This window comes from Berghia stephanieae, chromosome 1 (genome assembly GCF_034508935.2).
Source record: "Berghia stephanieae isolate SIO BIC M18660-M18661 chromosome 1, UCSD_Bste_1.3, whole genome shotgun sequence".
In the NCBI taxonomy this organism is placed as follows: domain Eukaryota; kingdom Metazoa; phylum Mollusca; class Gastropoda; order Nudibranchia; family Aeolidiidae; genus Berghia; species Berghia stephanieae.
The window spans coordinates 11,475,493-11,488,890 of NC_088360.1; the positions used below are offsets into that span (position 1 = coordinate 11,475,493).

The following is a 13,398-nucleotide window of genomic DNA, read 5'->3' on the forward strand; positions in this document are numbered from 1 at the left end:
TATATATATATATATATATATATATATATATATATATATATATATATATATATATATTCTTTCTCCCTACCCGCACAAAATTACTCTGTGTTTGCGAGTTTGTACATGTGTGTGTGTGTGTGTGTGTGTGTGTTTATACACAGTATCCTTTTAGACGATTTTGTTTACAAACCCGTATTACCTAGTACGTCATTCCCAGGAAGTAAACAAACCTTACTTTCCACTAAGCACGCATTTTTTTTCAAATATTTTTTATCTTGCTATTTCAAGCTACGAGGACTCACTAGGGCTGTGATGAATAAGTGAATGAATCTCGGATCATCCGAATACAAAAAGATTCAAAAGTTTATTCGTAGGAGTCGGCATCTTGCATCCCGGAAAAAAGTATTCATGAATACATTTGCCCAGGCCAGAATTATTTTATTAAATGGACCAAGATCTATTTTTTTTTTTTTTTACATTTGAAGGGAACAATAATCCAAAGGATTCTAATATATTCATGATTATTTAGTAAAATCACCACAAAAGAGTCTTGGCTACAATAATCGTTTCATAAAAATAAAAATCACCATTAATCATTAAGAAAACATTATGTCCAACATTTTTGATCTCCTCGGTGGAATATCAAAAGCCAAACTGACATAAATAAGTTAAAAAGCAATGTCGGTCCTTATCGATTGATAAATCGATTAAATAAACTCAGGATTTTGTTTTGAACAGACTAAACTCCGATTGTATTCATAATGCTAAAGATATTGTGGTATAGTGGGTAATGTAAATGTTGCTGTTCGAAGATCGAAGAAATAACAAAGCCACTACCACATCATCTCATTCATCTGTAGTGTTTCATTCATCCTGTTTGTTGATAAAGGGGAAACCCGAAACAGATAGGGAATAAAGATTGACCTTTCTTATCTCGCGATCTCCCGCTCTTGTTGCCGCTACTGCCCATGTTTAATGTCGTCGACTTAAGTCAAATTTATTGTAAAAGTTACATTTGGTTGTGAAATTATTCCGTCTTGTTCAAGAAAATAAGTTGTCCGCTGATTTATGTGGTACTAATTTTTAAAACGCTTGCTCTGAAAAAATCAGAGGAAAATTTGAATTTAAGAATGTTTTGCCTCATTTTCTCTTTTCTTTCAGAAGTATTCATGAATACGAGTAGGTAGTCGGAAACTTACGAGCCGGCAACTAAAATCTCTCGGGAATCGCGGCTCTAGGACGCACACAAAACTGTCACACATATAAAATAAAGGATCAATATTATTTCTAAAACAATTTACTGTAAAATGTGTACCATCGTCCACTAAAAATCGCTTTTTTTCATTTTGTCTAAACTAAGTTAACTTCATACAATGATCAAAACGGTCTACATTCTTTAACCAGATATTATCTTTAAAGCGCAAATGGAAGTCTCGGGATTGAAAAAAGTGCTGACATGTAGAAGTTATCTTAAATAAATAATATGAAATTGAATGTAAGCTTCAATTTTATTACAAGAACAGATCAAATGAACGTTTCGGGGTTCCCCTTTATCAACAAAACAGGATGAATGAAACACTACAGATGAATGAGATAATAACAACGCCACTACCACATTATCTCATTCATTTGTAGTGTTTCATTCATCCTGTTTTGTTGATAAAGGGGAAACCCGAAACGTTCATTTGATCTGTTCTTGTAATAAAATTGAAGCTGACATTCAATTTCATATTATTTATTTCTTCGAGCTTCGAGCAGCAACATTTACAGAAGTTATCTAAGAAATAACTATAAATGATCGAAAAAATGCGTTTTGCCATGGAAAGGTCCCATATTGAATTTTATGACAGTGATTACTGAGAGAAATAGCAACAAGAAATGGTCATCAATTTTATGTAATAGGAATTTTTTCAGTGAAAGTGTTTAGAAAAGGGACAATTTTGAGGATCCCAGAATACTATTATGATAGCAATAATGATACAGTGTATTAGAATGATAATGGCATACTAGGATTCATTGTTATTTAATTCGAGGTTAATGTGTGTGTGTGTTTTTTTTTTTTTGTTTTGTTTTTTGGCGATCCTTATTGCTCAGTTGGTAGAGCACTGCAAAGGTTTGTTTAGCGTTTTGAGCACGTTTAGTGGATAGTTTACAATATAAACGCTCAAGCTAAGTTTAAGAGACATGGATTATTTATTCCCCAGTGAAGTCGAGATATTTTTATACTCTAAAAAATGAAAACAAAAAGGGACGTATTGAAAATTTTGGTTTTAAAAAAAACTCGTCCTTCAAATATCAATCGATTGAAATGACTCTCATCTTGGGGGGGGGGGGGGGGGGGGTAGCAGTAGTAGTAGTATCGTATGGTGGGGTCACACTTTCAGATCTGTCGCGTCCAGGCAAGCCTTGAATTCATCTTCACATTTGTGAATGGTTTCATAACCTCCATTCAGCTTGGTAACAGGACAGTGGAGCACAAGGTGATCTACATCTTGGGGGTCAGTTTGGCATTTGGGGCATTCTGTTGAGTTGTTTAGACCCCATTTGTTCATTTTTGCGGCTATTTTCGCATGTCTGGAGCGTAGCCTATTTGCAGCAACCCAGTATTTCCTACCAAGCTGTGAGCCAGGAATTTCATTGGTAGGGTCTTCAATAATTTGGCCTCCTGTTGGGGTATTATGGGGGGGGGGGGGGGGTATATAAGCAAATACATGTGAAGACAACACAAGAATGTGAAATCCACCAAATAATGTGTACAGATTGGCTCTGACCTGGAATCCAAGAAGGAAAGTAAAGGATAAAGGAGACCTGGCACGCTTAGCATTGATTGAGTCTACTAGGTCCCTATCATGTTTACACACCAACAGGGCAAAACAAACAGGTAGCGAGGTGAATTAAGACAATTGTGCAAACTAGTGGTGAAGTAACATTTTTTACATACATTACATTTTACATACATTGCTGACATTGGTGATATGCATTCAAGTAAAATACTCACCAGTTCTGCCCGCCGGATCAATGTTACCAACATACAAAACTATGTTTCCTTACGTGTTTGTAGTCTGATTGAGAAAATATTGTGGGAATTTGTCACTCAACAGGCGGTCTAAACATAATAACATGGACCTGAGTGACGTCAACTTCATTCTTTCTAGAGAACAGCCACGAGAGGTAAATCTTTACTTGGTCTTGTATGATACCGTAGCTATCATTAAGTGATAGCCTGACACTGAAACCCAAAAAGACTGGCATTTTGACGTCATTATTTGTTTTTTGCACCGCCTAGTGAGTTGTCGTTAGTAGTGCTCATGGAAACAAGTGGTCCCATTGGTTGAACTATTGAATACAAATGGAGAACCATCTCTATAGATAGTATGCAGATGACGTCACTCAGGCCTTTGTTATTGTTTTTGCCATCCGCGTTTGTGAGTTGTTCTCACTACACTGTATTAACCAGACTATAAAAGTTCATGGTTACACAGAGTTTGTGTGTTGGTCCGTTATACTTCCGGATGGCAATGTTGTGTACTCCTTGGCCAAGCGCATTCTATCTATAGAAATCGTTAGATCCACTTGAACAAAAACAGTTCACGGCAAGCGCCATTAGGACTGCGACTCCTTATTATTATTGAATGCAACTCACGATTTGTTTTCTTTTGTGGCCAAAGACTGGCATTTTGACGTTACTTTTTGGTCATTGTCAGGCTATAGATAGCATGCGCTTGGCTAAGAATCTCATAACATTGCCATCCGGAAGTATAACGGACCAACACAAAAAACTGTGTGTATCCATGAACGTTTATAGTCGGGTTAATACAGTTCAGTGAGCATCGTAGGATGATACATGGTGTCTAACATATGAATGGAATGAAATTGACGTCACTCTGCTCTTTGTTATTGTTTTCAGACAGCTATGTCGGTGATTAGTTATCACAAAAAAATATTATATCAATCAGACTATAAACGTTCAAGGTTACACATAGTTTTGTGTCTTGGTACGCTGGCGGATGTTGTGAGTATTTTACCAAACGCATAGCATCAATAGATGGCTGGTTGTGACCGACAAAAGTTGAATCCTTGAGAAATGCTCTTTACTCACATTATGCTATAACCCAGACCTAACATGAACGTGACGGAAATAAGTTGTAATAGTAGCTTGCAGGCGTCATACCCAGTCCCACATTCTCAGTGTTTCTGTTTACTTGGAACCCCTTTTAAAGCGCATTGATCGCATTATGTTGTTATTGATATTATATGTTAATGGCCACGCTATTTTCTTAACATGCGCGTATAGAAGGAATTTGATGTAGCACAGTTCTTTGTTATTATTTTTGGACAGCCTAGCCTATTAATGAATATTTCTCGCAAGATAATTGATGTAATATGTTTAACTAAAATACTCATAACATCCGCCAGCCTAATATAACGAGCCAGTACACAAAACAATGTGTAACTTTAAACGTTTATAATCTGATTGATAGAATTTAGTGAGTAATAATCAATAAAATCACTGTCTAAATGTAATAACAAAGAGCTGAGTGACGTCAAGTTCGTTCCTTCTCTATCAATTCAATGATCAATCAGACCTAAAACGTTAATTGTGTGTTGGCTGGGAGATGTTGTGAGTATTTTACATAACCGCATAACATCAATGTTATTCAATGTGTTACGAATATCATAGGCTTGTTAATCATTGTTGTAGTTCTTTTTGCATATTATTTTTATTTCAGCATTGAGACTATGCCAATGTGGGTTATTAAACTCTCTATAGAGCAGTATAATTAGGTGCCCCAAACGTAAACAAAGGTCTAGAAGCACATGGCAAACCACATGTTCCTGTCTTGACAGCTCAAGTTCCAATGTAAATTATAGAAAAAAATAACCTTTAAAATTTGGCTGTTAGGTGGCAAAAGAAACACATATTCATAAATACTCGATCATGCACCAAATAATGTCTAGATATGGATATTTTATGGAACAAAAGGTAAAATTTATCAAAAGTTACAGTCTATCTATTTTTAGACCAGAGCAAATTATTGCGCTGGTGTGAACAAAACGAGAATTATTCGGAGCCTGATTTTCAGAATAATTTAGTCTTATATTATTATTTCTGCAACTGTTAGATTTTATGTAAACATATTTTCAATACTGAAAGTGTATTGCTTACAACTCAAACTACAAAATTGGGAGACCTATATTGTGCGTAAATGTTTCCGGTCCCTAACGGAAATCACTAGCAACTTGTTATTGTTTACGTTTGGGGCACCTAATTATACTGCTCTATTAAGCTCGTGGGGATCGAAACTAAAACACTTTGAATGCGATAGTTTGATTAAAGGGAAGCAACTCATTAAATACCTGTCCTTATCTATAGATTAGTCCTGAGCAAAATCTGTTATTCAAAGTAAAATATAATAATAATGACGATGATGATGATGATGATGATGATGATGATGATGATGATGATGATAATAATAATAATAATAATAATAGTAGTAGTAGTAGTAGTAGTAGTAGTAGTAGTAGTAGTAGTAGTAGTAGTAGTAGTAGTAGTAGTAGTAGTAGTAGTAGTAGTAGTAGTAGTAGCAGTAGTAATAGTTATAGTAATAATAATAATAATAATAATAATAATAAGAAGAAGAAGAAGAAGAAGAAGAAGAAGAAGAAGAAGAAGAAGAATATAAATAGATAGATAGATAGATAGATAGATAGATAGATAGATAGATAGATAGATAGATAGATAGAAAGATAGATAGAAAGATAGATGCAAAGTTAGATAGATATATTAATAGATAGATAGATAGATAGATAGATAGATAGATAGATAGATAGATAGATAGATAGATAGATAGATAGATAGATAGATGGATAGATAGATGCATAGATAGATAGATAGATAGATAGATAGATAGATAGATAGATAGATAGATAAATAGATAGATAGATAGATAGATAGATAGATAGATAGATAGATAGATAGATAGATAGATAGATATCGGACTCGAACAGTAGATTATTCCGAGAAAGAGATAGAGGATTTGGGAACGTGGATTGAAGTAGAAGTAGAACAGTACATTTTCACTGGAAACAAAGTGAAGTAAAAGTAAACAAAGGTTAAATCCTAAATAGTCCCAGGTTGGATTTTCTTTGCTAAGACGAGAGTCTTTTAAATCGATCGATATTTAAAGGACGTGTTTTCTGGCCAAATTTCTAAATATGTGTTTTTCAAGATTGCGCCAGTAATGTGAGACCCAATATGTCACACAATCACAAATCACTTTTCTTCATTTCGGCCAGAAAACTTTGAATTCATATGTATCAAATTAAGAAACTAGGGAGCCGGTACTGGTGTGAGATAAAGATCAAAACAAGTGTGCATGAAACGGCGCAAGACAAAGCAAGAAAGAAAAATACAAGAAAAAAAAAACATTCCAAAAAATCAGACCGTTAATCAAGAGGTCTGAGGTTCGATCCCCAGGCGAGGCAGACTGATTTTTTGGGATGTTTTTTATTTATTTTCTTGTATTTTTTTTCTTGCTTTGTCTCGATCCGTTTCATACACACGTGTTCAGAATTTATATATCAATATATTAAGACGGTCTACAACTTGTTTGTTTCCAATCCAAGCCTTCAAAGAAGTCTCGTTTGATCATTTTTTTGGCCATTTTGGTTAGGGCCAATTTATCTATAGCTATATGAAGTAAAGCATTTCTGGCCAAAATCTAAAAATAGATGTTTTGTTATTTAACGACAGTAATGGAGATGAGACTATGTCGTGCAACAACTATTAAAGGTCTTTTTAACCAAGAAGATGGGGAACTTCTTAAAGGTTAGGGTTTCTTAAAAGGTTTGTCCCTCATTGTCTACCCTTGCTTTTCTCTCTCTAGGCCCTAAAAGACATTGGGTAGACTAATGCTTACCATTAATTCATTTTTAACCAGTTCACTCCCGTACTATGAAAAAACACGTATTGAAAAATTTGACCAGAAATCTCGTTTTACAAATATCGATCGATCTAAATGACCCTCATCTTGGCGAGGTCCCAGGTTTGAGAGTTTTTAAGATACGATAAGATAAGGTGAATTTATTTATCCACTTCTTAAAATTTACATTGGGAATTGCCGTAGACTAATCAATTTCTGAAAATGATTAAACAAATAAATAATAAAAAGGATATACAATGATATAGAAGTGAGTCAACAACAAAAAAAAAAAACAACTAAGGACCTAGGGTGCAACACCGGTGTAAGATAAAGATCTGAGCAAGTGTGTATGAGAGGTGCCAGACAATGCAAGAAAGAAAAAAAACACGATCTTAAAAAAAATCAGTCTAGATACCTCGAGTCGAGGTGGACTGGGTTTTTTGGATGTTTTTTTTTTACTTGTATTTTTCATTCTTGCCTTGTCTGGCACCTTTTATACACACTTGATCAGATCGTTATCTGAACAAAATTAAACACATTTAAAATATTATCTCATATTTCCAAAATTCTCTCTCTCTCTCTCTCTCTCCCTCGATCTCTCTCTCTATCTATCTATCTATCTATCTATCTATCTATCTATCTCTATCTCTCTATCTCTCTCTTCTCTCTCTCTCCCTCTCTCTCTCTCTCCCTCTCTCTCTCTCTCTCTCTCTCTCGCTCTCGCTCTCTATCTATCTCTATCTCTCTCTCTTCTCTCACTCACTCCTACACAAACACACACACACACACACACACACATACACACACATCAACAAACGTTCGTCTTCACTCTAATTCTGTATCTTTTTTTCCAAGATGAAAGTCATTTCAATCGATCGATATTTGAAGGACGAGTTTTCTGGCCAAATCTTTAAATACCTACACGAGACTTATGTATGAGTATTATCGTTGTTGCGTTCATTATTGTTTTTGTCATTAACATTTCATTGCACTATGAACTTTGTACAGCGGGTGGTTGGATGGGAGCATCGCCCTTGAATCATATACCTATGATGTTCGCATGGGTGTACGATCCGATAGTGATGTCGTTTCTTCTTCTCTTTACTAGCCTATCCTGCTTCTTTGGTTTGTGATTGTATTTTTGACAGGGGATATTTTTTTTTCTGTAAATCTTCTGCCTGTTTGTTCTTGGTTATTTATAATTTAGCTTATGATATCTTTAGGTTATGATTTTGATTTACATTTGTACTATTTTTGTTAGATTGCTTGTTTTTTTGTTTCAGCAGTCTCTCATATAACCTCAATTGTGTTGGAAGAGACCTAAAGCAACAAACAAACAAAAAAAAAAACTTTGTACATTTATGAGTCATTCGATCATGACCAATTTTCAATTACCAGTATTCTATGATAGTATTTTTCGATTTCATATTGCCGTATTGATATATTTTCCTGACATTCAAAGTTGTGTAATAATGTCTGTGAATGATACAATGCAAGCTATAATATGAGATTCGGTAATTATAAACGAATGTATAAGGCATTTGAATGATAATTCCTATTAACCCTTTAGTAGATTAGATAAGATAAGATAAATGTTTTTTTTCCAGAGTACGACAGTTAAGTGATGAACGGATGAAAATCATTTTTCATTAGATACTATATTTTAAAATTTAACGGCAATTAAAAACTTAGTATTTATACGCCATAAAACTGCAATAGTTTCATATTTGTGGCTTAAAAATCAATTTCCGTCACTTAGTTCATCTCGACACCATACCATTTTAAGACATTGGTTCACATATAGAATATTATCCTTAGGAAAACATTAAAACTTTACCGAGAATCTTACATTTTATCTAAGTCACTCCGGAACATAATACGGTTTTGATGACGTGAATCGCATAATATAATTACGATTCTTACACTCTTGCTTTTTTGGAATTCCAGACGTATTCCAAACCGCTGCACGAGCTTGCGAGTGCGTGTTTTGAGAAAAGTTCGAATTACAAAACGCAAGAGCGTAAGATAATCTTTTATTCTACACTTCAATCGATTCCGATTTCGTCATCTCTGACTTAAAAACATTTTCAAAAACATTTAAATGGTAGGGCTAAATCTTTTTTCAAAAAATCTAATTATAGTGAAATTTAACGTTTGATAATCTGACATCAGAAATTATTATTGTAAACTTGATATCATTACGCGTCAATATTTAGGGAGAGGAGTGCAATAATAATCGGATCGGAGGGTCCCGAGTTCGAACCTCGCTCGGCGCTTAGTTGAGTCTTTGGAAAAGGCTCTTTACTTACATTCTCTCATCGTACTCAGGTGTAAAATGAGTACCTGACCGTTAACAGCGTTGTCTCTGTCCGAAAAAATTGTAATATCGCCTAACATGCGTCATGTCTCGTCCAACGTGTTCAATGTCGCTCTTTGCTTTGATCACGTTTAGTGGATATTGCGCTATGAAAAAGCTCTTTTTTTCAGATTTGTAAATTATAATGCGCAGAACTACTAACCTTTTAAAGTTGTTGACACACACTGGGATATTTTAGATAATTACAAAGACTAGAAAAATATATTCCAACATTTAACAGTAAAGCCATTATGATCTGTCTATACGGTGTAAACCACGCCGAGAAACACTGCTTGGGGTCGGGGAGAAGGGAGGAGGGTTATTGATGCATTGTCCACTCAATGTCTTCAAATCGCTTTGCATGGGGGTCTCAAGCTAATCTATAATGCAGGAAGACATACAGCGTCAGAAAGGTATTTGCATGTTTTCTTTGATAGAACAACGCTGTTACCGGCTAGTATTCTCATTTTACACCTGAACGAATATGAACCTTTTCTGCGGACTCAAATTTCCGCCGGTTACAGTGATGACTTGAACTAGGACAGATGTTGAAATGTTAAAGAAGATATTTTAGATCAAAGTGTTGTATTCTTTGATGCCAATAAGATTTTTGTGTGTGTTTTAAACAAAAAACCTCGAGCATTTACATAGCGCAATATCCACCAAACGTGCTGAAAGTTCTTTACAAGGGTTCCCCAACCAACAGCAACACTTAACATGTAGGACGAGACATATCAGCTTTACGATGATATTACAAGTTCTTTCCTACAAAGACAACACTGTTTACGGCCAGGTACTGATTTCACTAATGGGAGAACGTGAGTAAAAGGCTGTCTCCAAGGACTCATCTATCCGCCGCTCAGAGCGGGATTCGAACACTGGACCTTCCGATCCTAAGGTGAGTGTGATACCAGTGTCCATATAGTTCCGCACAAAATCGAGTGAGTAAAAATACCAAAGTAAGCATCCTTGGAATTTAAAAAAAAGGATTTTTTTGTGTTTTTTTACATTAAAAATGTATTTTATATTATTTGTAGTAATATTTCAAAGGAATCGGCTTTGTAAGATAATATAATCACAATCACTTTGGCTAAAACAGTAGCATTATTGTAAACATATTATATGATGCGCTGAAATAAGTATTTCTAGAACAATAAAGAAATGTCCTGGAGAGAGTCAAAAGGACTTCAGTCAACATCAATTATGAGTTAACCAGATCATTCTTTCTGTCGCTCCACTAGAACGTTAGGCAATTTCCGGCAATATGGCGGAAGCTATAGCGGTCGGTTTGGCAGGAAGAATCGGAAGTGTCTAATGAATTGGAAACAGGAATTCTGGGAGTTGATAAAGTGGATACGACGAGAATTTGGGGGAAATTGGGTCTCTTTGGAGTGCGAATCAAAAAACAATCCATTATGGTCAAATATCATTTGAGTAGGTGAGCGCCCACTGAGATAGGGAGAAATATAGAAAAAATAGAGAGGGGGCGGGGGGTGGCGAGGAAGAGAGATTAGAATAGGATTGTGGTATGATATATTTTTCCGTATTTTCTGTCTTTTCACGCACCTGCCTGTGTTAGGAGTGGGAGGCGGAGAGGAAGCAAGAAAGCCTAAATGAGAGAATATTTTAAGGTTTGGAGTTATTTTATTCCAGCAAGAATTGTTCTATTTAGCGGACCCCGAGAAGATGAGAGAAACAAGCCTATGCCAGATGAAGTTCGAACTCAAGACCTTGTGTTACCATGACGCCATCGGAACATCCACAAATGAAATGTGTTTTATTATGAGTTGGTACCTGAGTTTATGTGTCGTGAACATGACAAGGCGCTAATGAGTAGGACAAGCTCTTGATGTAATAACTATTGATGGTAATACCCTATAATGTTAAACTACAAAATTAATTCCCTTAAAATCACATCATCTTCTTATATAAAAAACATTCACTTTTAAACACACGGAAAAACGGTTCAGTCTTAATTTGAATAACGTTGATGCTAAAGTGCGTTTTGGTTTAAATTAATTCTAGATTGACTTAATTTTCCATAAATAGATATCTACTCACCAAATTAATGATGTCCCCTTATAATATAATCAACACCAACAGAGAGAGAGAGAGAGAGAGAGAGAGAGAGAGGGAGAGAGAGAGAGTTATAGAGCATAATATACCTTTAAAATGTTTTGCTACACTAAAGAGATGAGATAAGATTATCGGGGGCAAACAAATTAACCAACAAGTAAATTAAAGAAAGAATTGGCACAGGAGCCAGTCATTTTATTGCACAGTGTGTTTAAAAAATAAAGGTGTGTAAGAAAGTTAAGCTATTTTGACCATGTGAGGAGACATATGAGCTCAGATGCCTGAAAAAGAAAAGTACCATAATCAGCAACGCTGTTAACGGCCAGGTACTCATTTTACACCTGAGTACGGTGAAATAATGTGAGTAAAGAGTCTTTTTCAATGTCTCAACTATGCGCCGAGCGAGACTCGACTCGAACCCAGGACCTTCCCAATGACGAAGAAAAATAAACCCGAAAGCATGCATACAGAGAAAAAAACAGGCTCATCAATGGAAGGATGACATGACATCAAAACATGGCGGCTCGCTGTGAGCGTCATAGTGCATGTTGTCGACTTGCACCTGATAGGACGAAATACAGAAGTGATTGGACGGTTAGGTCCAAAAGATGATCCGGAACGGAATATGGAGAAAAAAACCCAGGAAAATAATGGGAAGTAAAAGCTGCAAAATATACTGAACACTCTTGTCTGGATCAAGAAGAAGAAGAAGATGATGATTGAGGTAGATGAGGGGGCAGCAGATGGGTGATGATGATGATGATGATGATGATAATGATGATGATGATGATGATGATGATGATGATGATGATGATGGGGATGAGGAGGAGGAGGAGGAGGAGAAAAAGGAGATGCTGGAGACACGAGTGAATAAGTTCTCTAACAGTTTGATAAACAACTATCCTTCATTAAAAATTGAACAAAGAGAGCGTCTCTTAGCACGCGCATACGACTATCCTAAATGCCAATGCAGTAAAATTCATTGCCGTAGAGCTTCATCAACACAAAAGACTGAATGGGCGCAAATCCCACGGGATCTGGCCATGCCGTAATACAATTGGGCCGCGAACTGATACTATCAGATTCTTCAACTCGTGCATTACAGAAAAAATTCCAAACGTGCTCTCAATGCTCAAAATGTATTCTTTATTATCAATGATTGGTTATCTCAAACTGTATTCTTTATTTTCATGATTGGTTCTCTCAAAATGTATTCTTTATTGTCAATTATTTGTTATCTCAAACTGTATTCTTTATTATCAATGATTGGTTCTTTCAAAATGTATTCGTTAATGTCAATGACTGGTTCTCTCAAAATGTATTCTTTATTATCAATGATTGTTTCTCTCAAAATGTATTCTTTAATGTCAATGATTGGTTCTTTCAAAATGTATTCTTTAATGTCAATGATTTGTTCTCTCAAAATGTATTCTTTAATGTCAATGACTGGTTCTCTCAAAATGTATTCTTTATTATCAATGATTGGTTCTTTCAAAATGTATTCGTTAATGTCAATGACTGGTTCTCTCAAAATGTATTCTTTAATGTCAATGATTGGTTCTTTCAAAATGTATTCTTTAATGTCAATGATTTGTTCTCTCAAAATGTATTCTTTATTATCAATGATTGTTTCTCTCAAAATGTATTCTTTAATGTCAATGATTGGTTCTTTCAAAATGTATTCTTTAATGTCAATGATTTGTTCTCTCAAAATGTATTCTTTAATGTCAATGACTGGTTCTCTCAAAATGTATTCTTTATTATCAATGATTGTTTCCCCAAAATGTATTCTTTAATGTCAATGATTGGTTCTTTCAAAATGTATTCTTTAATGTCAATGATTTGTTCTCTCAAAATGTATTCTTTATTGTCAATGATTGGTTCTCTCAAAATGTATCCTTTATTATCAATGATTGGTTCTTTCAAAATGTATTCTTTATTATCAATGATTGGTTCTTTCAAAATGTCTTCGTTAATGTCAACGATTGGTTCTCTCAAAATGTATTCTTTATTGTCAATGATTGGTTCTTTCAAAATGTATTCTTTAATGTCAACGATTGG

The 13,398-nt window shown here is 35.0% G+C and overlaps 1 protein-coding gene across 3 annotated transcripts in view; it reads right to left on the minus strand.

Annotated features, from left to right (window-relative positions):
- The window catches only part of LOC144967885 (uncharacterized), a 78,590-nt gene that overhangs the window by 54,370 nt on the left and 10,822 nt on the right, over positions 1-13,398 (minus strand). Inside the window, exon 1 of one of the 3 annotated variants that reach the window (XM_078905648.1) lies at positions 11,323-11,343. The exons of the other annotated variants lie outside the window; for them this stretch is intronic. The gene's annotated coding sequence lies outside the window, so the exon portion shown is untranslated. Of the gene's footprint in view, positions 1-11,322; positions 11,344-13,398 lie in introns of those variants that run through there. 3 annotated transcript variants of the gene reach the window in all.